The sequence below is a fragment of the Pezoporus flaviventris genome, unplaced genomic scaffold (genome assembly GCF_033815535.1).
Source record: "Pezoporus flaviventris isolate CSIRO_AGI_PZ_B2104156 unplaced genomic scaffold, CSIRO_AGI_Pfla_v1 ptg000031l, whole genome shotgun sequence".
NCBI classification, from domain to species: Eukaryota; Metazoa; Chordata; class Aves; order Psittaciformes; family Psittacidae; genus Pezoporus; species Pezoporus flaviventris.
Genome location: NW_026892579.1, coordinates 18,727,551 through 18,748,905, shown reverse-complemented (window position 1 = coordinate 18,748,905; position 21,355 = coordinate 18,727,551). Strand labels below are relative to the sequence as shown.

The following is a 21,355-nucleotide window of genomic DNA, read 5'->3' as shown; positions in this document are numbered from 1 at the left end:
GTTTCTTCCTAATATCTAATCTAAATCTACTCATGTTCAGTTTAAACCCATGCCCCTTTGTCATAGTTTAAGCCCAGCCGGTAACTCAGAACCACACAGCCGCTCGCTCACTCCCCCTTCTTCCCCCTGCACTGGCTCCCAGAGGGATGGGGAGGAGAACCAAAAGAACGTAACTCCCCCCGGTTGAGATAAGAACAGCCCAGTAACTAAGGTATAACACAAACCACTGCTGCCGCCACCAATAATGCTCCTTGTGCAATGTGGTGGCAAGACCCTGCTGGGCTGCTAAAGGCAGCTATCAACCAGAGCAAACATGCCACCATCCCAGGCTGTACCAGCCCACTTCAGGTTAGTAATGGCAAGCTGTCATGGTTTAAGCCCAGCTGTAAATCAGAACCATGCAGTCTCTGTCTCACTTCCCCAATTCCCCCCCAGACCCCTGCTCACAGAGGGATGGGGAGGAGAATCAAAAGAATATAACTCCCACAGGCTGAGATAAGAACAGCCCAGTAACTAAGGTATAACACAAATCACTATTGCTACCACCAATAATATTAATGATAAGGGAAATAACAAGGGGAGAGAATACAACCATTCACCACCTGCTGACGAATACCCAGCCCAACTGAGCAGTGATCTACCCCTTCCAGGTTACTGCCCCCAGTTTATATACTGGGCATGATGTGCTGAGGTACGGAATACCCCTTTGGTTAGTTTGCGTCAGGTGTTCTGTCTCTGCTTCCTCCCAGCTTGCCCTCCTCCCTGGCAGAGCATGAGACTCAGAAAGTCCTTGGTCAGAGTAAATATTACTGAGCAGGAACTAAAAACATCGGTGTTGTCAGCTTCGAAGGAGAAAAATGACTGCTACTGCTGAACCCAACACACCCCTTGTTCTGTCACATGCCCTTGTAGAAAGTCCCTCTCCAGCTTTCTTGTAGGCCCCCTTTAGGTACTGGAAGCTGCTCTAAGGTCTCCCAGAGCCTTCTTTTCTCCAGGTTGAACAACCCAAACTCTCTCACCCTGTCTCCATAGGAGAGGTGCTTCAGCCCTTGGGGCATCTTCATGGCCTCCTCTGGACTTCCTCCAACAGGTCCACATCCCTCTTGTGTTGGGGGCCCAAGCTGAATGCTGTAGTTGAGGTCTCATCAGAGCAGAGGGGGCAAATCACCTCTCTCAGTGTGCTAGTCATGCTTCCTTTGATGCAGCCCAGTATACAGTTGGCTTTCAGGCTTTTGCTTTACAGCTGTGCTATAGCAACAGTGCCAGTGAAAGAATTAAACTGCTTATTCTGCAAAGTATCTATGGTTTTAAGTCCTTTCCAGTACCAGTCAATGCTTTTTTCTCTTTGCAGTCAGCATCACTCTCCCCTTTCCACCCTCCACACACAGGTACACACATACCCCCCATCAAACACTCCAGAACTTGTAGAGAAAGGCGTAACAGAAGCAGCAGAAGGTAGTCTGAGTTCACATTCCATTAACAGCTCCAGCTCTTTTCTAATTTAAGTTAGAAGATTTCAACCCAGTTGTTCATCAGCCATGAGTTCAGAGCAATCATTGTAAATTTCAACGTATTTTGCAGAACACTATAGATATAGTGGAGAAGAACACACTATTCTTGCACACACACAAAGCAGTCATTTCTATATATATGTGGAAATGCCAACTCAAAGCCATTCCAAACTGACTATTATCACGCAGTTGCCCAGCCTTGTAACAAGGAACTATAAATGCCCTACACTTACTGGCAAAAAAAAGCAGTATTGTTAGGAGTTACTCAGAACCTATGCCTTCAGCAAAGATGAGAGACAAATGAGGGAACAGAATACTGACCTAGAAAGCCAGAAGTGGCATGGGGAAAAACAAAGAATAACCTCGCTCTTCCTTCCAATGAAAGATCAAGGAGGCACCAAATCAAACTCAGCAAATCAGAAGAAGCTACTTTTGCACGCATGCAACTGAGCTGGGGAATTCAGTGTCACATGAAGCTGTCGGTACTTCCATAACCCCCCAAAGTAACAAACTGAAGAAACTTCAATCTAAAGTTATTAAACACAGAGATAGCACCCCAATTTAATGTCTGCAGCAAAAGTTAGTGGAGGATGGGGGAGCATACCGGAGAGCACTAGCAGAAAATACTTATGCTTGCCCCATCTTTGCATTTTTGTTACCCAATACTCACTGTTGGAGACTGAATGCTGGACTTAACTCTTCAGTCCGATGGTACAAATACATGCCTCTGCAGCAAGCAGAACATGCTATCACTGTTCCTCTCATCCAAAATGCTTCCCGCTGCCTGCAGAAGTATACATGAAAATGTTCCTCTTCCTCCAGATTTCCTCTAATCACATATTCCTCTCCCCCCTATAGACTTATAAACCACAGGATTCCTATACAAATAGCTCACAAGCTTATCATGGGAGAGGGACCTGCAGGAAGAGGCTTCTCAATCTGAAGAAAAAACAAAAATACTGCCTTACTATTGCTGTGGATACAAAAGTGAGAGTTAGGAGAAAACCACTGCTGCCTTTTCCACCCCAAAAAGTGGGTTCCCCATAGCATCTGATGCTTTAAAATCTTATATAGAGGAGTGTTACCATTAGGTCAGTGCCTGGCAAAGCTCCATGGAAAAAGGAGACAAGATATTCAAGCAAAGAGGTGACCAGAGAGTTGTTGCTCCCGCAAGTTTTCATCAAATTAGCACACAAGGGCTGGAGAAAGAGATTCCTCCATATCCTAGCACGTTCTGCCTTATGAGGAAAACTTATGCAGGAGAACTGCAGGGAGTGTTCATCAGTATCTATCTTCCAAAATATCTCAGTAGTGCTGTCCTGTCCACTTGCGCAGTGCAAGACAGCCAAGTGCTGAAGCTGCAACTCACTGAGTAGAGCCACAAATGAAGTGTCAATACAGAACTTCCTCCGCACTGGACACTCATCCAGCCCTGCCTTTACATGGCTGTACTGACTAGCAGCCACTGGGATTCCAGTACATGGCACACTTATAAAACCAACTGAAGGGTGGAACAAAAGAAGGGGGACCCCTGGAATCCATTTAACCCCACATGAGCTACTTTGTGCACTAAGCCCATCTCCAAAGGCAGACATGTTTCACTAAGTCACAGAATACTGCCCCAGAGGTATGGATGTCTTTCCCAGGAGAGCACAGCACACCAGACACTGGCCACAGCCGTATGGTTGATGGGACAGGTCATAGGCTCTTCTCCAGTCATAAGGCAAACATGAACTCTGCAGCTAGCATTCCCACAGCTAAACTCATCCACGTTAACCTCTAACCCATGCCCAGATATTACATGTGGGAGTGTGCTAGTGGGCCAGGCTTCAGTTGTCAGACTGCATTAACCCTCAGTGGCACAGATGACCTTTTTCCAGTGACTGGGCTCATGTCCCAGGACTATTTAGTTGACTCGTAATGACATTGCCGATTACTCAGGAGGGAAAGTGCCTGATGCAGCAGTTGCAATACATAGCTTCCAGGATAAGTGTTCCAGGCTGCTTAACATGTAACTAACAATCTAAAATCCTTTCAAGCATGGGTGAGCCCAAATAACCTTCTGTCTTCAAGGTCTTTGTAAGAATGGAACAATCTCCACCCTCCCACCTCCCCTCCCTTTACAGTCCTTGCCAGGTGCAAGGAGGAAGTGACTACATAAATGCAGCATTTCTGCAAATCCCATGAGCAGACAATACAACCTTTTGTATATGACTGGATTTTGTATTTAAGATGCCTGGAATGTTATCACTCTAAGGGAGCTCTTATTTACAGCACAAACTCCAAAGGAGAAGGAACTATTGCTATCAGTAACTCAGGCTCTACTTGCTGCTTTTTAATAGCCTTCTTTCAGAAGATTTACTCCATACTTTTACATGGGCTTTGAGGTATACCAGCATTAGATCTTTAGCTAATACAGAGTTTCAGCACTTGTGTTTAAGTTTGTGTAGCTGTAGTCAGGTATCTCTTTGTTGTTTTGCACAGGGCAGTAGAGGCAGCATGACCTGTTCTGAAACCTGAACAAATTCATACGTTAATACAGTACAACTAATACAGCTGCATTATGCTGCTAGAAGCAATAATTTAGTTCTTTAGGGAAGCAAAGTTTTAATTTTACCTAGCAACTGGGCACTAGGAAAAAAAAAACCTCAAATTGCTATTCTGTGATCTGCAGGAGACGTATGAAGAACATTATGCTTTCAATCTGCCTTCAGAAAATAAACTTGGAAGTGTCTCTTTGATCTTGTAAAAATATACAGGGTTGGTTTTTTTTCTTTTTTTAAAGTTTAGATCTTAAAAGTAGCAGCAAGGAAGAATGATTACAGGGAACTTCCACTTTGAAAACTTAAAATCTATCAGGGTCAATTAAAAAAAAGACAACTTTATGACTGATGCAGTTAAATACAGTTGATAAATCTGTGAATTTGTTTATTGATGCCACATGCAAATGAACTAAAACACTTCCAATAGCTCTTGTGCTTTCCAACTGGAGTTACATACCAATGCCTAGCAATGTTTGGAGGCACTTACAGAGCAGTAAGAGAAGCCAGTGCAACTATGTGAGGATATTTTTACTGCCAAGAAATCAGTTCTTAATTCCAGCAGGATAAATACATGTATCTGAGCATGTCAATTACAAAAATTGTTAAAATCACTGATAACAGTGCCCTGCAGGAGTTACTAAATTCTTTCAAACCCTTCCAGTTCAGGAGCTTTTAGAATTTACTGGCACAGTAAATTCACAGTGAAAAAAAAATTTAGGAGAAATTAGAAAGAAAGGCGCTTAAGGTATAAACTTTTGTAAGCTATGCACAGTCGATGCAAACACCTTTCAAAAGCAAGCGCAAGACATTCCCAGCTTACCAGTTCACCTGCTTTCAATAACTCAGCCACAGTAACACAGGTGAGACCTTCCACCCTCAGGCTGACAGCAAGAGTGTTGGTAACATATTAGCATTTTCTCTCAGGCTCTGACTCCCCAGTTGCTAGTCAGATCTCTCAGCAAGCAATCAGTCTATGCTCCCCAGCAAAGACTTCTAAGTTCAAATGAAGGTTAAATGGCAGTACAATGGGAGACTGTCTCAGCTTGGCCCAAGAGGGAGCATTTTCTGTACTGTTTATCCTAATTGCTAAATTTGAGAGGTAGGATTAGACTATATATGAAACAAAGCCCAGGAATTTTTTAAAACCTCTTCATCATATTTCTATTGGAAATTCTAGCAGAAGTTCCTAAGGTTTTGCTTCAAAGGCTGGATGCCAGTTATGATGAACCTTCTTTTTGCTCCTTCTATAGAAAAGGCTATCATCATCACAGACATTCAAATTCATTAAAAAGGCAGAAATGAGGTGCCTGTTTCCTAACCAGCCTTCAAAATAGTCAAGAGCAATAACTTCAACAGAGCCTATTTCTACAGAATTGAGGTATTTCTGAACAAGAAAAATGGTTATAGTTCTTCTGAGAATACTACGCAAAGAAGTACAGTTGATTTTTATCCCCATTATGTTAACTGTGAGTAGGAAAGATCTTTACTTAACATAATACTCACCTTCCACATTTTTCTAACTCCTACTTTATTGCCTGGAACTTTCTAGCACAAACAGGCCAGCATGAACACAGAAGCAGGGAAGGAAATACTTCCCTACCACATCTGAAACAACCTGAAGTCCAGTTAGCTGTCGTTTCTCATAGATCTGCAATTCAGCTTATCAGTTACTTACTTGCAAGCTGTCCCCAATTTCTGAAGAGCAAATCACAGCTGTCAAATTACATCAATTACAGGAACTGGTTCTGTTTTTACAGCTCAACAGGTGTTAGAATTTAATTATGATGTCCTTGAGTCCAAGACAAATTTCCAGAAGACTTTTTTCTCTCCTTTACTGACATTTCCTATCTACTGCTTTTATAGCCCTTCTGGGATTAACATTGAATAGGCATGCAGCAGTCTTTTGTAATATTGTATTTTTGCCTCAGTTCTCAGGATGTTTAATGCAGAATTCTTTGGGGAAAGTAATACAAGTCTACTACAAAAGAGGAGCAATAACATCTTTAGCAGATTGGGACAGAGCTGCAGACTATGCAAGTTTTGGATAGCAAGGCCCCAGCCTTGGCCCAGAACAAGAAAGTTCATGCTGGGAGATAGCCCAAGCTTCCACAGATGGTCTGTTTTCTATAGAAATAACTTCAGGAAAGACCAAACATGGATATTCATTTTTCAATACAAAAGCACTTTCCTAATTGAGAGTCAAGATTTCCCAGTCACACTTCAGTGGAAATATCACAACTAGCAATCCCAAACTAGCCTTTAGGGAAAAGCAGCAGATACAAAGCAAATACCCTTTCAGGGTATATAATCCTCACTGGTACTCTTCAGAACTTGGTAATTTCAGATCCAAGAACAAGTGAGAGGTCTGTCTCCTAATCTGTGGAACTCCTGACAAACCATCTTTCTTCTTCAGTAAGCTATAACCCTAACTTTTCCATACCCAGGATGGCTCATAATATATATAGAAAATATATTGTAGCAATTGTTCAGTCTTTAACTATAGAACTAGTAACTACATTAAGCTCCCAGGAGAAAGTACTCGCACTATTTCCAGTCTTCTTGCCATAGCAGTTAAGGCAAAACCACAGCAAAACACCTCGCAGTCAACCCTGCCAAAGGGTCATCATATAAAGTTCCCTTTACACGGGAAAAAAAGGTTTTCAGCAGCCTTACAGCCTGTACATGAAACAAGCAGAAAATATGCTGAATGACTTTTCATTAGCAGCAGAACTTAAGTTCAAGTACATGTAAGTGAAGACAAGCCAATTCTGGCAACTCTAAGAGTGCTTCTTCAAAAACATGTTTTAAAAAAACCCTTTCCATCCCTGCCCCCTCCCTTAATGTTTTTTTTTGGGGGGGAACATTCTCAGCACTGTGATACTGTTCATAAATACTATTTCAAAATGTTCTGAAGGTAAACTTCCTGCTGTTATATTTGTTACTACACAGTTCATAATCTGTAAAACATACAGAAGGGAGAGCACAAATTTCCACAAGCCAAATTTCTTTTCGTTTGCAATAGAAAATGGGTAGCTTAATAAAATTTTCAGAACCAGAAACGTAACTCTTTTCAGAAAATATTTATTCTAAGGTATACCAGGGAATGAACAGTAATACTCTGAACTGTCTGGAACACAATACTCAGTATATAAACTGGGGGAAGTTGTCTGGGAGGCAGCAGTGTCTGCTCTGGAATGGCCCAGCCATCAGTCAGCAGGTGGCCAGTGATGGTATTGTGTATTATTTGTCTTTGGTTTTATTTCTATTATCTAAATTTTCATTTGCAATTATTGTATTTGATTTCAGTTATTGAACTGTTCTGATGACTAACCCACAGGTTTTTACATTTTTTCCAATTCTCCTCCCCATACCACCAAAGGGGGAAGAATGAATAAGCAGCTGCATGGTACTTAGTTTTCAGCAGGGGTTAAACCACAACACACACTTACAGAGTTTAAGTCTCCGATGTTTCTTTTAGGACTCTGGTATCTGCAACATCCCTCCACTGTGACTGAAAACAAACAGCTAATGCTCATTGCCTATTTTGTCAAGGTAAGTATACCAATTTAATGGTAACTGTATATTCTTCCTCTTCAATGATCTTAAGATTATTTAGTACGTTTCAAACAATTTACCAAGTCCAAAATAAGGTCTAAGCATTTATTTCAGTACATTCACCTCTAGCTTCTTTCCACACATATAAAATAACCCAACTTTATTTTTTAATCCTCACTTGCAACCATAAAACTAGTACCATCATTGGTGGGACAGTGTTTCTTCAGTTACTGAGAACTCCAATCATAGGGGAAAAAAAAGTACTGGTTACTGGTCTGGTGAGAATACTGAAGTATGAAGTGTAGCTCAGGGGTGCCCCAAAGCACACATCAGTACTTCAGATTTTTACCTCCAACATAGCTCAATTAAACAGTAAAGCTGGCCTAGCACTGAGGCCTTAACTGGACTCCACTTAGCACTGTTTTCATGCATGCTAGAGCTGAAAGCAACATCAGCTTCTAACAGGAAAAAAGCTTTTACTTCAGTCCACTGCCAATCCTGCCCTCCCCACAGTTACTGACATGCCCATTACTTCATGTATTTTACAGCCCACAACATTCATGTTTCACATTTTTAAATGAAGACTGGTTGTAACTGCCAAGTAGTATTCAAATACGAATTAAAATCTCCTCAGGAAATTCCCAAACTGCTAGAAAGGCTCTCTATATTTCTCCTGTTTCTTATACTGGTCATCCTCAGACAGAATACTGAGCAAGGCAGACTTTCTCCCACTCAATACAGCCATTCTTCTGAGCATCAAACACCACTTTGTCCTCTGGAGCCTGCAGGAAGTTTGAGACAATGGCAGAGAGAAGTACTGTCTTCATAGCCCTCACAGCTCAACTGGACTATCAACTATAAAGGCACATGACATGAAAGAAAATGGAATTCGTAATTTTAATTTTGCTTTTCCAGTTTATATTCTCTGAGGGAAACACACAAGGGCAGACAAAGTGCTTGTAATACCTGTTCTAACAAAAAGTACAGAGAATGTAAATCATTGGACATACACATCTACATAGCATGCAAAGGCCTACCTCTGTACTCCACTCACCTTAAATTACAATTTGTCTGTTAAATTCTCTCATACTCCAGATCACAACTCAAAATTTGTCCTCTGAACTGTGGAGGGAGCATACAGAAAAACTACTGACCCAATGTCAGGGTGGTAAACACTCTGCAATATATAGAATACCTTTCCTTGAGCAAAGTCTAACACTGCTTGCTCTGCTGTGTCCATGTTTGACTGTCAGAGTCTTACTCTCTACCAACTGCGACTTCAGTGCCTGTTTTTAATTGTCAAAACTCATACCCAAGCTTTATGTGGCAAGTTTACACAATTAAGAGCTGGTCTGCACCAGAAGGTAGCAACCCCAAAGCCAGCACACACTATCTGTGGCTAAGGCAGCACATAATTGCTGCTCACTAGGATCAGTTATTTCTGACAGGCTCCACAGTAGCCAGTGTACCCACATAGCAGGAAGACTGCTGTGGCAAGATAGCAGCTAGCTTAGTTTCGCTCACTTGCAGCTGTTTATGGATCTACAGCCTCCACCGGCAAGACAGGTTCTTCAACAACACACAAAACCTCCCACCTTAACAGTGACCTCACTACTTAAATGGAAGCAAGGCATTTATGCAGAACTACTCTTGTATCTTCCCTGTGGTTGCAAGGTCCTCGATTTCAAACCCACCACTCATTTAACTCAAAAAAAGGCTCTGTATTTTTTTTGCCCATTAACCAGGACTGGCACATGGCAATAATCCAGAACAAAGTTTGTCTAGCCATTGATTTCTTGGACCACAGCCCAACAGCCATGTGACACTTGAAGCTCAACAGTAATGACAGCTAGTTCAAGACTTCCCCAGACTATTTAAAGCACAAAAAAGCAAAGTGCTTTCATGCAGTTTACTATATAATCGTAACTGAGAGCTTTAGATCTAGCAAGCTGTTTTGTAAAACTGAAGTTCAAGGATTTTTGCAGAGACATCTCATGCCACGTGTTCCAAACCTGTCACACTAATTCTTCACAACTACATCCCCTTATCTCCATCACTTGTATAAAACATCTTTACTACACTCAAAAGCATGCCAGAACTAAATATGCAAGTGGTCTGCAAACAAAATATCCCTCTCCTGCCAAGCAAAAAACCCATTACAAGTATTACTCTTTCCATCTTAGTTATAAAAATTGTTTCTGCACAATTTTCACTAGTCCTATATTCCAAAGTCTCTGGAGTATAGCATTATAGTTAAAACATTTGTTCATTTTTGTAAACATCACACTAGTATTTTTCATTGGTTACCAATCTTCTGCAGGCCTAAAGCACAAGAACATTCATAAACAATGAGTCTGCAGCTAAACAGCCAATATGTCTTGCCACTGGCCACATCTACCTTTCCCTATGCTGAGGTGTATCTTTTAAGATTAAACACTGCTTCTGGAGACAAGCCTCCATTGCCTGGTATGTACAGTAACTTTCTCTGGCACCTTTCATCTAATACCACCAGAGACCATTCCCAAAGTATGTTTTAGAACACACAGAACATAACCAATCTGAAGTACTTTGAGTATTGTTACTGCCACCTACATCCCGGACATCTTATTTTACACTAGAAATCACAGTAATTGTCTCAGATCTACACATACCAATACCTCAAAAATTTCTACATTTCATATTGGCATCACTCCAAAGGATAAAAATACGGTACCTGAACATGCCAGAACACTCTTCTAGCCCCTGTAACTCAAGTCATGGGCAGATCTTCTCAAGCATCTACCAAAGTACTTAACAAGCATCACTGCTGTATCACCCGTATCTCTGGTCTTTAGCATCTTTCCTCCACAAGAGGCTGACCTTGCTAGGACCAGCAACTGTTTTGACTTACCATTCATGGAGCTTCACTAGATCTTGTCAACAGCACTCAGACTTTTCACAGAAAAAGTGCAGCGGGCAAGAGATAGAGACCGGTCCTGTCCCACTTCTAAAGTGCATAATCATTAATGGTATTTCTGTTGTCCAGGAGTCACTCAAGTACAATGTGGCTTATCACATGTCCAGCATGTGCTGTACCAGTCAGAGCAACAAAGCACAAGTTGTCAAGGAACACCATGGTGCAACTACAGACCTGATGTGCAACAGCTAGGTTTTCCACATCCTCATCTTTATTCAAGAAATAGCATGTACAAAACATAGCACATAGAAATATCTACCCTTCTCAGTAGCATTTGTTCACAAAATAATAAATCCCACTGAAGGGAAAGCTGCTCTGTAGCTTTCTGAAGGTTCCAGCACACTGTGATTTACACAGCCACTTGCTGAAAAGGTGCAGCCTTTAGGCAAAGTCACTGGTTTCTGCTTGTTAGAAATAACCACAGCACAGGAGGTGCTCAGCCAATACATTCCCGGAGCTCAGACATATCTCTAGCATACATTTTAGTAGTTACATGGATACTTATTTCTGATATTCCCTATGCTTTAGGTGCCCCTACTGGTAATGTTCTGCTCTTCATGATACTGCCTAGACAGAAAATTAGGCTTTTCATGGGATTTGTCACTTAGATACAAGCACATGCCATGAGCATAGGAATTCCTCCAATTCTCAAGGGAGAGCACTGCTGACATCCAGTGCACTCATTCTTGACTGCAGCCTATAAGGTAGTTTTATTTTGCTGCATTTTGAAATGATTCAGTTACTGTAGCTCTATCAATTTTTACATATCCTGTCACTATCTCATTTCTTCCTTTATAAAGCATTTCTGATAAATCAGGTTTGAGTCATGCTTTAAGACAGATTACATTTTATGTACATAATGATTTGTCTCTAAATTCCAGTTTACTCTGTGACCAATTTACAATCCCTCAGTCTTCTGTGGAAGAGGGCTGATTTGCTGAATACACCAAATATGCTGCTACTGCAATACAGCCCCACTAGTTTTCAAGTGGCTGCTCAAAGCATGAGCTCCAATGTGTGTGCCCCCTTCTCCCACTGCTGACCTCTTTTCCACACAAAGCTAACATTGGCAGTATGCTTCTTGAAGGGCAGTTCCACTGCTGTGATACTGGTCTTTTCATGCTGTAATGGCATAAATTTCCCTCTCCCCCACTAGACAGACTTCAATCCAAGCCTTGGACCTTACCTTTTCTGTAACCACACATTTCTCATGATACCTGTATGTATTTCTTGCAAGTGTTTCATGTTTATGCTTCCATGCCACATCCACCTCATCTACTTCATCCCATCTCCTGCATGACCCCACCCTCAAAAAGCAGGCTCACTGGTTTGAATTTGAGTACCCATTTTGCTTTCTCCCTGTCTTTACAGGGCCTACCTGTGAGTTCCATTGTTTTATTACAGATCTTCAGTATCAGCAACTCTGCATACCCTTATGATATTTTAAAAGGGCTAAATACCCTGAGGGTTTTTTTCACCTATTGAAGCTCAACACTGATTTCCCTAATATTGCTGCTATCCTCCCTACAGAGGGCAGCTCAATGTTTTGGGAAAAAGCAGTTTTAAATATGCAGAGTGTGTGATTTTGGTTAACATGCAGCTTCTGAGAACAGTATCCACTAAACAAAACTTCAGCGGGCTTTTAAAAGCACAGCATCGCACTCCAAGCCAAAAAAAACTCTTCCGGTGTTAACTCTTCCTTCCAGTTACAGATCATCCACATTTGTCAGGCAGCACTGGCAAAGTGTTCCAACTCATCACTGGAAAAAGAGAACAAGGCTCATTTGAGGGAGAAATTGCACTTTGCAAGTAAGACACAACACAATACATCAAGGTGTTACCATTTCTGTAAAAAAAACCTAAAATCTCATAGAAGTTATAACACTTCTCAAAACCTTTTGGTTCTCATCTCAGAATCCGGATCCGTATTTGTTTTTTCAGCAAAGAAATCAGGTTCGGGATAGGATCATCACAGATGAGACAAAAGCAATATAGAAAACGTAAATTTAATGAAACATTCTCCAGTCCTTTGATATATTTCAGTGATAATATACACTTAAAACCTTGCACATATGTTTGAAAGCTAACCAAGGTTAGACACAGCTATCAGACACACACTGTGCCTTGGGGAAAAAGTGTTCTTAAATTCCAGTTATGTACAGAATTACTATACCAGTTTAACATATCAATTGATCAAGTGTATTAAGAACTGTCATAATACAAAGAATTCCCTGAACTGCTAGCAGTTTAGACTTAAAATGAGAAAACATTTTGAAGCTTTTCAACTACATACCTTAATAAGCTAAAAGCATTTGTTCCTACATTTTTGATAATTTTCCTCTAAAAAGAAAAAAAAAAAGACATTTATTAGTTCAGAAAAAATTCCTTCCATCTCTCAGAATACAACTTGCCATCTATTTAATCTCTCATACAGGTCATACTGCATTAATAAACATGTGCTGGACTAGTATCAGTATTCAGCAACTTTTGTGAAACTTGCAAGTGTAGTCATGCCACAATATTTTTCCTCTCTTGGCAAACTATTGATCAAATTTGCTATGAACTATGATAGGCAACTAAGCAATCAAGTATAATTCCCCTTTCCTATAAGAATCACAAAGTTCATTTCTGAAAATTCGTTAATACCAGGTTCTTAACATCTAACAAAGCGTTAAAAACTCCAAAAGTTAAAACCAACCAACAAGCAAGCATTAAATGAAAACCCCTGCATTCAGGCAACATTCTTCTACATACAACTCCTGCAAGCAACAGAACTTTGTACTCCCATATAAAGCTTTTAAAATAATCCACATTTATTGGAATTCAAGAGTTGCTACTTCCAGTTTTACAATTACATCAGCCATGTAAGTCACTCCACTTCCTATTTGTAATATTGCCTGTCTAAACCATACAGCATTTTATATGTAGTACTGCTTCACAAGAAGTTTCACTTGCACATTTGAATTTTGCATACTGGACAAAGTCCTTCAAAAGAATAAAATTACAGATGTTGCAGTAAGCCAGGAAAATTAGAACTTGTCCTCACATTTTAGATTTTTAACATCTTAACTAAAAAGAATCTGTGGATACTCAAGACCCAGTGCAGTTAAGTGAATTTCATTGAAGAAAAAGATTAAATTCAGATCTTTAGGTAAGAATGAAGTCCTTGAGAAAACCACTAGGAGCACTCGATGCACAGTAAGCATTCATCAACATGCTTTTTGCCTGCTGCAAGCATGTTATCTAGCCCTTCTGAATTAGTTTAGCTCTGAAGATGTAACAACTTGAATATAATTACAATTCATTACAATTCACCACCGAATTCCACCTTTAATCATTAACATTACTTTTTCTAAATGCTCACATCTAAGTGAGTCTCTAGTTAAAAGTCTCTAAGAGGGTCAAAATGCAAACGTCATCACTATCTTTCAAACACCAGCACAACAGTTCCTTACTAGGGTGCTTTTAATACTCAGCTAAGGTTTATTTACCCACTAAGACATGATACCTCAAAATTACAAGCGTCTAGCATTTCCTCCTCTCCTATTTAAAGGCATTAGCTTTTGCAATAACAGATACCCATGTCAACATGGACCCAAGGCAAGTTTAAATAATGCACCAACATCCTTATTCACAACTTGAAGAATGGTAGCATCCAGGCTATCCACAGGGATAGCAGCAAAAGTAACACTGAGATAATGACTGAAAGATTAAGTGACTTTTGAAAGAATTAAGTGGTTTCATCTCAGTAGCCAGATCCATACAAAATTTCTCATCAGCGTATCAGGTTTGGCAGTTTCATCATGATTCACCACTTAAATACTGGGAATTGTAACATAAGTCATACATTCCACAAAATAAACTGTGTCTTCCATATGTAGATGAACTGAAAAGGGACATTACCAGTTACAAAAATTTTCAGCTCCTTTATCAATGTTACCTCTTTATCTGTTGTACTACAGTTATCAGGAAATCTTTCATCATGATACCTGACATTCCCACTGTTAGAAACTGCTCACAACATTGAGTAAAATAATTACAATATATTCATGCATAGCATAGTACAACCCATTAGGAACAACCAAGTTTTACTCTTGTGGATCTTACTTCCTCCCAGCTACTGGTTGTAAGCTTTGGAGTCAAATTAAACTGAATGCAGATCCTGAAGTTATTTCCTGGCATCTCCAGAAAGTGAGAATATCAACTATCATTGGAACCACATTTGCCTGTATATATTAACAGGTCTCTAGATGTCCCCTTTGTTCTCTTCACCTAAGCACTTTCTTAAACTGATGTCCCGATAAAGCTCAAATTAACATTTAAGAGCCATCCTGAGGTAATCTTTGTCAGATTTAGTATGAACACTCTGGACAGGCTTATTTCACCAGCTCTTCTGACAACGACCCAAATACACTGTACACCAACTCCCTAGCCTACACATTTCTAGACCAAGTATGCCTGAAACACAATGCCACCTCAACTGTAAAGCTGATGACACACCTAATTTGATCATATGTGAATTTTACTCATCTATTTATCATACTAATTTATCCCCACTAGTCATTCAAAACATACATAGCTTTCAAGAAAATCCACTTGTGTGTAACTGTTGTTCTACTCCTGATAGTGCTTCCATGAAGGACTGAAACTGGAATTAAACAAAAATTACCTGTTAAAGTTGAAAATGTGCCTTACTGTGGTCTAGCATAATCTCATATTACTATGCCAGAAGAATAATCACCAAGTACTAAAAATCCAATTTTTCACCCAGCAATTTAATACTTCAAGATGAAATTTTTTATGCACTAGGAAAAAAAAAAAAGTACCCTGACTTAGGTTTTGGATCCTTTTGCAATCATGACAAGGTCTGAGGAATGAAGGTATTTAAGCTTCTATTTCAAAAATATTTATGAGTGGCACATATTCACAATGCAATACCACTGCCTTTAAATAGTTTGCACGATCATTAACTCAATTACATTCAAATATGATAATGTATGCAGATTAACTCCAACACATGCCCAAGGCCAGACAGCTAACCTGCACCACCTCCAAGATCAGTATAATTTAGCACAAGTTAACCGAGTGATTTATCATGTAGATCTTCATGCTTATGCCATAGCAAAAGAAATGAAACTAAGAACAACTGACCTAAGGGCTCACTTTAGCTCAGTGAAGAGCACAGAAAAAAACATCAAATTCAAAAAAAACATCAAATAAACTCGTCGGTTTAATGGAGGCTAGCAAAACACAGCGTACTCTTAACCAGTTTTCCTTTTGTCCCAAGCAGTAGCAATAAAAAGATAACCCTCTAGCATTTAACACATACTTTTGAGACACAAAAATACAGAAATCAAGTGAGAAATTAAAGCATTTGTTATTTTTATCAACAACAGAAATGTGGTGTTACTTCCAGATCAATAAAATTAAAAACTCCAGAGCCATTACCTTAATGCTTCTACACTGGACACCACTGAAAACTGCTCCATCATACCTAAAAACAAACAACACCTGAAATGAGTATATTCTTATCACCAGACCACTAAGTTACATACATTGAGACAATCATCAACAATCTCTCAAGTCTCAGAAGCAATAATGTTGTCTTAATTTTCAGCAGGCCTTTTAGAAAACAACATGAAGCCAGTTTTAAGTAACAACGGAATTATTAGCCACATCCACTTGAAATCCCATGTTTAAAGTACTGTAGAAATAGCTGCATGTGCTATTACACTTCAGTCCGAAGGATTTTTAATGAAAATTCATAATCTCAAGGTTTCAGTCCTTTACGTACTGATTTCAATTGATTTAGCGAATTCAGTTTTCAACACATAGCAAATACTTAAATCTACCAACTTAACCAGCCAAAGAAAACATAGGAGAAAGTATTTATTTTGTCATATTCTATACTTAATATACACACATTCCAATAATGTTTCTCTATCTGCACTACATAAATCAAATAAATATAACCACCATTAAAAAATAACCTATTAAACATGTTTTGCTTCAGATTACAAAACAAATTTAAGCCATGGAAAATCTCAAGCTTGCTTATTACACCCAATAACCAAGCATTATACCAATGGCTTTTAAAAACTGATTTAGAAATTTTACTGTTCAGTAACCTAAGATGTGACTCGGGCTATCATTAGAGAAGCCAATTCAACACAGAATGAATGTTCCCCACGCCTTCCTACACGAATGCACCCATTTCCTAATCTTTGTTTGCAGATAAGAGCCTAGGATCCTACCAGTATTTTCTTATTGCATTTCTTGTTCTTCGAGAAGTACTAAGGCTCAGTGACATCAGCAACTCCACTTTACTCACTAGAACGCCTCATGCCCATGGTGATGTTTGGGTCGATTTCATTCCTCAGCGTTAGCGAGTATTTTAAGTGTGAACTCAAATGGCAAGGGAGTGAACAGAAAAGCAGCACCACCCAGGCAAGAGGCTGCTCCCGACCCCAGCCGATGCCGCCGGCAAGCAGTATTTCTCATATCATCAGCCCCTGAGGGCATCCGAATCGCCCCCGCCGCCGGCCGGGCCTTCAAGCGATCAAAATGGCGCAGGCCAGTCGCGCCTCGTCGGGCACCGCCCTCCTCAGGGCAAGATGGTGCCCGCCGCCCTCGCTGGCCCCTGCCGCGAACTACCGGCCCCAGCGTGCCCCGCGCCGCAGGACACCGCTTCCTGCAAGGGAAACCGGCCACGCTACGCTACCACCTCCCTCTCCGCGGAGGCGCGCGGTGTGCTGGAACATGTAGTGCACCCCTCCATCCACTCTCCTCCGCGACGGCGGCAGCAGCGAGAGCGAGGAGCCATACACCGCGGTGCGGCCCCGCCGCTAGCCTTTACCTGGCCGCGCCCGGGGCTCCAATGTGCGCGCCTCGCCCGCTAGCTCCAGCCTCAAGCACTAGGCAAGCGGCGCCCCGGGCAGGCCTCCCCAGCAGCCCAGCATAAAAGAGAAGCGCAGCCACCCCGCAGCCCCACTCGGGAAGCGGCGCACACCACAGTCCCAACCACCACTCCGGCATCCCCTCACCCACCACCACAGCCGCTCCGCAGGGAAAGAGGGGGTGAGGGGGCGCTCACAGCCTTTATATCTGCTCTGCAGGGTGGGAACGAGGCTGGCTCCGCCTTCCCTCCCTGCGAGTCGAGGGGCGGGGCGGACCGCGCCCGGGGCTGGACTTCATGTGTGCCGGCGCGGGCGGGCGCTTGTGAGGTAGTGTTCCGTCTTTCAGTCTGTTAGGGGATTCGTGGCTGTGGCCAGCTGAGCGGGAGGGCGATGTCACCGCCCGGGCTGGGCGGGAGGCTGCCGTCGGCTTGGCTGCCCGTCCTCCGAGGGGGCTGGAACACGGGGCGGAGGAGAGAGAGCGGCTGCCCACGGTCGCTGGTGATGGCGTGCCCTGAGAGGGACGGACAGAACGAGTGCTCGTGTCCGGGCTTTGGTCCCGGTGCTGCTTGTGCATTTTGTATTACAAAGGTTTTGCACAAAGCGGAGAGCTGGCAAATGAAGGCAGGAACCTGACGCAGCTTCGCCTCCCAGGCAGATCAAATGCTTTTCACTGAGTGCTTGTTTCTTCTATGTCCTGTTACTGTTCTCTAGGGCTTCAAGTAGTTAACCTTCTATATTTTTTCCTGTATGCCTCAGCTTTCCTTCGTCTCTAATTAGATGTTTCTGAAACCTTAACCACAAGCATACCCTTTTCCTTTTTGGAAACATCACACAACGTTTTATATTTGTATAGCAAGACATCAGGGCTGAAAAATCTCCTATTACCCACAACAGGCAGAGAAGCAGTTTTTCACTCTAGGAAGTGTAAGAATGCTGTTCCACGGTGAGCCAAAGAGAGGGCTCCCCCAGTACCAGTTGTTAACTTCCAACGTTAGCCACTGGAAGTTGCACATCAGTCAGAAAGCAGCTCAGTCTCCAGATGAACCAGCCTCCTGTACTACTGTGGGAGCACTGGTGAAAGAAGTGCGAGCAGGCATTGGGATACAGTGGCCATAGTAGGAGTGCTGCAGCTTAGATGGTGTTTAAAGTGACATGAAACCATATCCCAACTTCTTATTAATGGAGGTCCTCGTTAATCGTTTGTAAGTAGTTAACTTTTTTTTGGTCTGCCTGTTTATTGAGAGGTTTAGTGTATCAACTTAGTTGAGGAAGCCAGGAAAACCAATGAACAAAACCAGGGAGCTTCTGAATTTAGCTCCCTGCAAGGCTGTGCATTCCCACGCAGTATACACACTGGTGGTGGGCTGTGAGGATGGAGGCACGGACCCAGAGGTAGAGTGCAAGCTGGATCGTTTATTGAACAAATTACATGATATTTATATGCTTCCAAGCAATTAGCAAAGCACATCTGTGTTTGCCTTGCGGTTACATCAGGTGAAAGGTCTATCTGATTTTCTTATCGGCATCCTCTTTCCAGTTCCGACGTCCTTGTTCCTTGCCAGTTCCAGCATCTTCCAAGTACCAGTCAGGGACAGGTCACTCTTAATTGCCTACTGTAGTTCTTCCTTCTCATGGTCACTCTTAAGTGCCAGCTGTAGTTTCTCCTTCCCATGGTCTCTGACAGCTTTGATACATTCCAACCCCCACAGTTCCCCCTTCTTGTTTTTGCAATGCAGTATACACATGTCTTTCAAAAGCTTGGGATAACATTCACTGCATACATTGTAATAAACAAGGTACAACACATATAATGGCAAAGAGAGCAAGCAAAAAGATCATTCCTCACTTAACCAAAGTCAATAGCCACCCAGTTATACCCCAATTAGAGAAAAGTGATGATAACCAATCTTTATCATCCTCCCTTAGCTTCATTACACTTTTACGGATACTTTCATGTATGGATTCCGAATGGTCTGACAAATTCATGCAACACATTCCTTCCAAAATGTCACACCCATGTCCATGTGCTAAGAGGAGAAAATCGATTGCTGCTCTGTTTTGCAAAGTCGCATGTCTTATAGAGTCAACATCAGTGAGCAACACAGAGAGAGCAGATGCTGTAGCATTAGTTTGTTTAGCAAGCCAACATCCTAACTTATTCAAGTTGCCAAAGCCTGAGCGCTAGCTACTCTGGGAGCTAAAAATGAAGCAGCTATTATTTCACCTGGGTTCCAAAAATATACTTTGTCATCGCAGCTCGGTTGAAAAGCCTGCTTTGACCTTCGAGAACGCAATCCTCGTTTATTTATTATCATAGTGTTATTAGGGATAAACATGCCTAAGGTCCCTACTGCACACAGGCCATCCTTTATATGGGATAGCACCCTTTGCCAGGCCCGATCTTGTGGCAACTGAGGCATGGACTCTGTTTCTGGCTACAAACAAAATCCCTTATTGAGTGAGCTTACAGGATTTTACAGTATTCTGTTTAGCGGTTAGTAGCAGTTAGTTCTTTTGGTACCTTTCCATCACAAAACAATCTTATCGATCATGCACTCTTTCAGCCAATCACATTACTGTCCACATACCTTTGCGTGAGTAATTATTTCTAAACATAGTTCTCTGCTATCACTACTCGTTACAATCCTCTTGACTACACATTCTTTATCTTGTCTTAAGCATCCTCCTGTTTCCAAATTTACAGTCCTCAGAAATTATCTTGATCTTTCTTCGGTTCCACCCGATGTTCTTTCTCCATTTCTTTCCGACTTGTCCTGTTCACTTCTCCCAAGGTTTGTGGCTGATAAGAGTCCAGATGTCCGGGCTCTTGTCCAGCTCTACTGGCACAGCTTCGTGCGCAGCATTCCCCTCATCTCCCCCTTCTTTATAAACTAACGAAACATTGTTAATAGATTTAGTGAACAAACGATTTATACAAGCAATTAAACAAGGGAGCTTGATTAAAATACACAGAGATTTTTACACAGGTTAATGTGATATTAATAATGTTTTTCAAGCATGCACTGATGCCCTATTCTGACAGCAAACTTTCTAGCCAATTCCAGCTACTCTCCACTCGCAACTTCTGAACTCCGTCCTTCAGGTTTTGAATTACATCATGGACAGACTCAGAATGACTAGACAGGTTCACGTAACACATTCTATCAAAGTCTTTACATCCATGTCCTTGAGCTAATAGCAAAAAATCTATGGGAGCTCTGTTTTGAAGGGTAGCGTGTTTGACTGAATCGTGCTCTGTTAAGAGACCATTGCTGTGGGTGAAAGACCTGCGGGGCAGAGGCTGGGTTTCTTACCGCCTCTCACCGGGAGGAGTGGACCCCGCACGGCCCCGCAGCGCGCATCTTGGCGGGCGCAGCGCGTCCCCGCGCCTGCCGGAGCACACAAAGGCGAGGGGCGGGCGAGTATCAGATCCCTCTGCCCGCGGGCAGGCAATGGGGGGAGCCCGCCGGAGCCTGCTGCTGCCGCCGCCGGGCGAGTGAGTGAGGTCACGGCATCAGGGAGGTGGAGGCGGCGCTCCCGCGCTCCGCAGCTCCTTATCCCACCGCTGCCACTAAGTGCAGCCCCTCGGTCGGAGGGGAGCCCCCTCCGCAGCCTCCACCCGGCTCCCGCGGGAGCGCCGTTTTCCTCCCCGCCGTCCAGCCCCCGGTTCGCGTCGTGACGGACGGGATGTGGAGCATTCAGGTTGTGGGGCAGGTTCACAGCACCTTGATTTTCCGCTTCTTTTTTAATGTTTTTCCACATATCATGCGGGTCAGGGGGGTAGAGGTGGAGTTCTCTGTCAGGGTCGATTGCTCTGGGGTCAAAAGGGTCATCTTTGCCTGGCTCATTTGCTGTTGCAGCCCGTCGGCAGATATCTTCCCGCAGATCGATAAG

At 42.2% G+C, this 21,355-nt stretch overlaps 1 protein-coding gene and 2 non-coding genes across 3 annotated transcripts in view; all 3 read right to left on the bottom strand.

Moving 5' to 3' along the window:
* Positions 1–17,072, bottom strand: part of SYNCRIP (synaptotagmin binding cytoplasmic RNA interacting protein) — a 48,279-nt gene extending 31,207 nt beyond the window's left edge. The window contains exons 1-2 of the mRNA XM_061460342.1: positions 16,897–17,072; positions 16,014–16,059 (exon numbers count right to left, since the gene is read on the bottom strand). The gene's annotated coding sequence lies outside the window, so the exon portion shown is untranslated. The remainder of the gene's footprint in view (positions 1–16,013; positions 16,060–16,896) is intronic.
* Positions 12,473–12,543, bottom strand: LOC133273539 (small nucleolar RNA SNORD50). The gene has a single exon (XR_009744880.1). It is a non-coding gene; the product is annotated as a small nucleolar RNA SNORD50 (small nucleolar RNA).
* Positions 14,308–14,374, bottom strand: LOC133273540 (small nucleolar RNA SNORD50). Its single transcript, XR_009744881.1, has one exon. It is a non-coding gene; the product is annotated as a small nucleolar RNA SNORD50 (small nucleolar RNA).
* Positions 17,073–21,355: the final 4,283 nt, after the last annotated feature.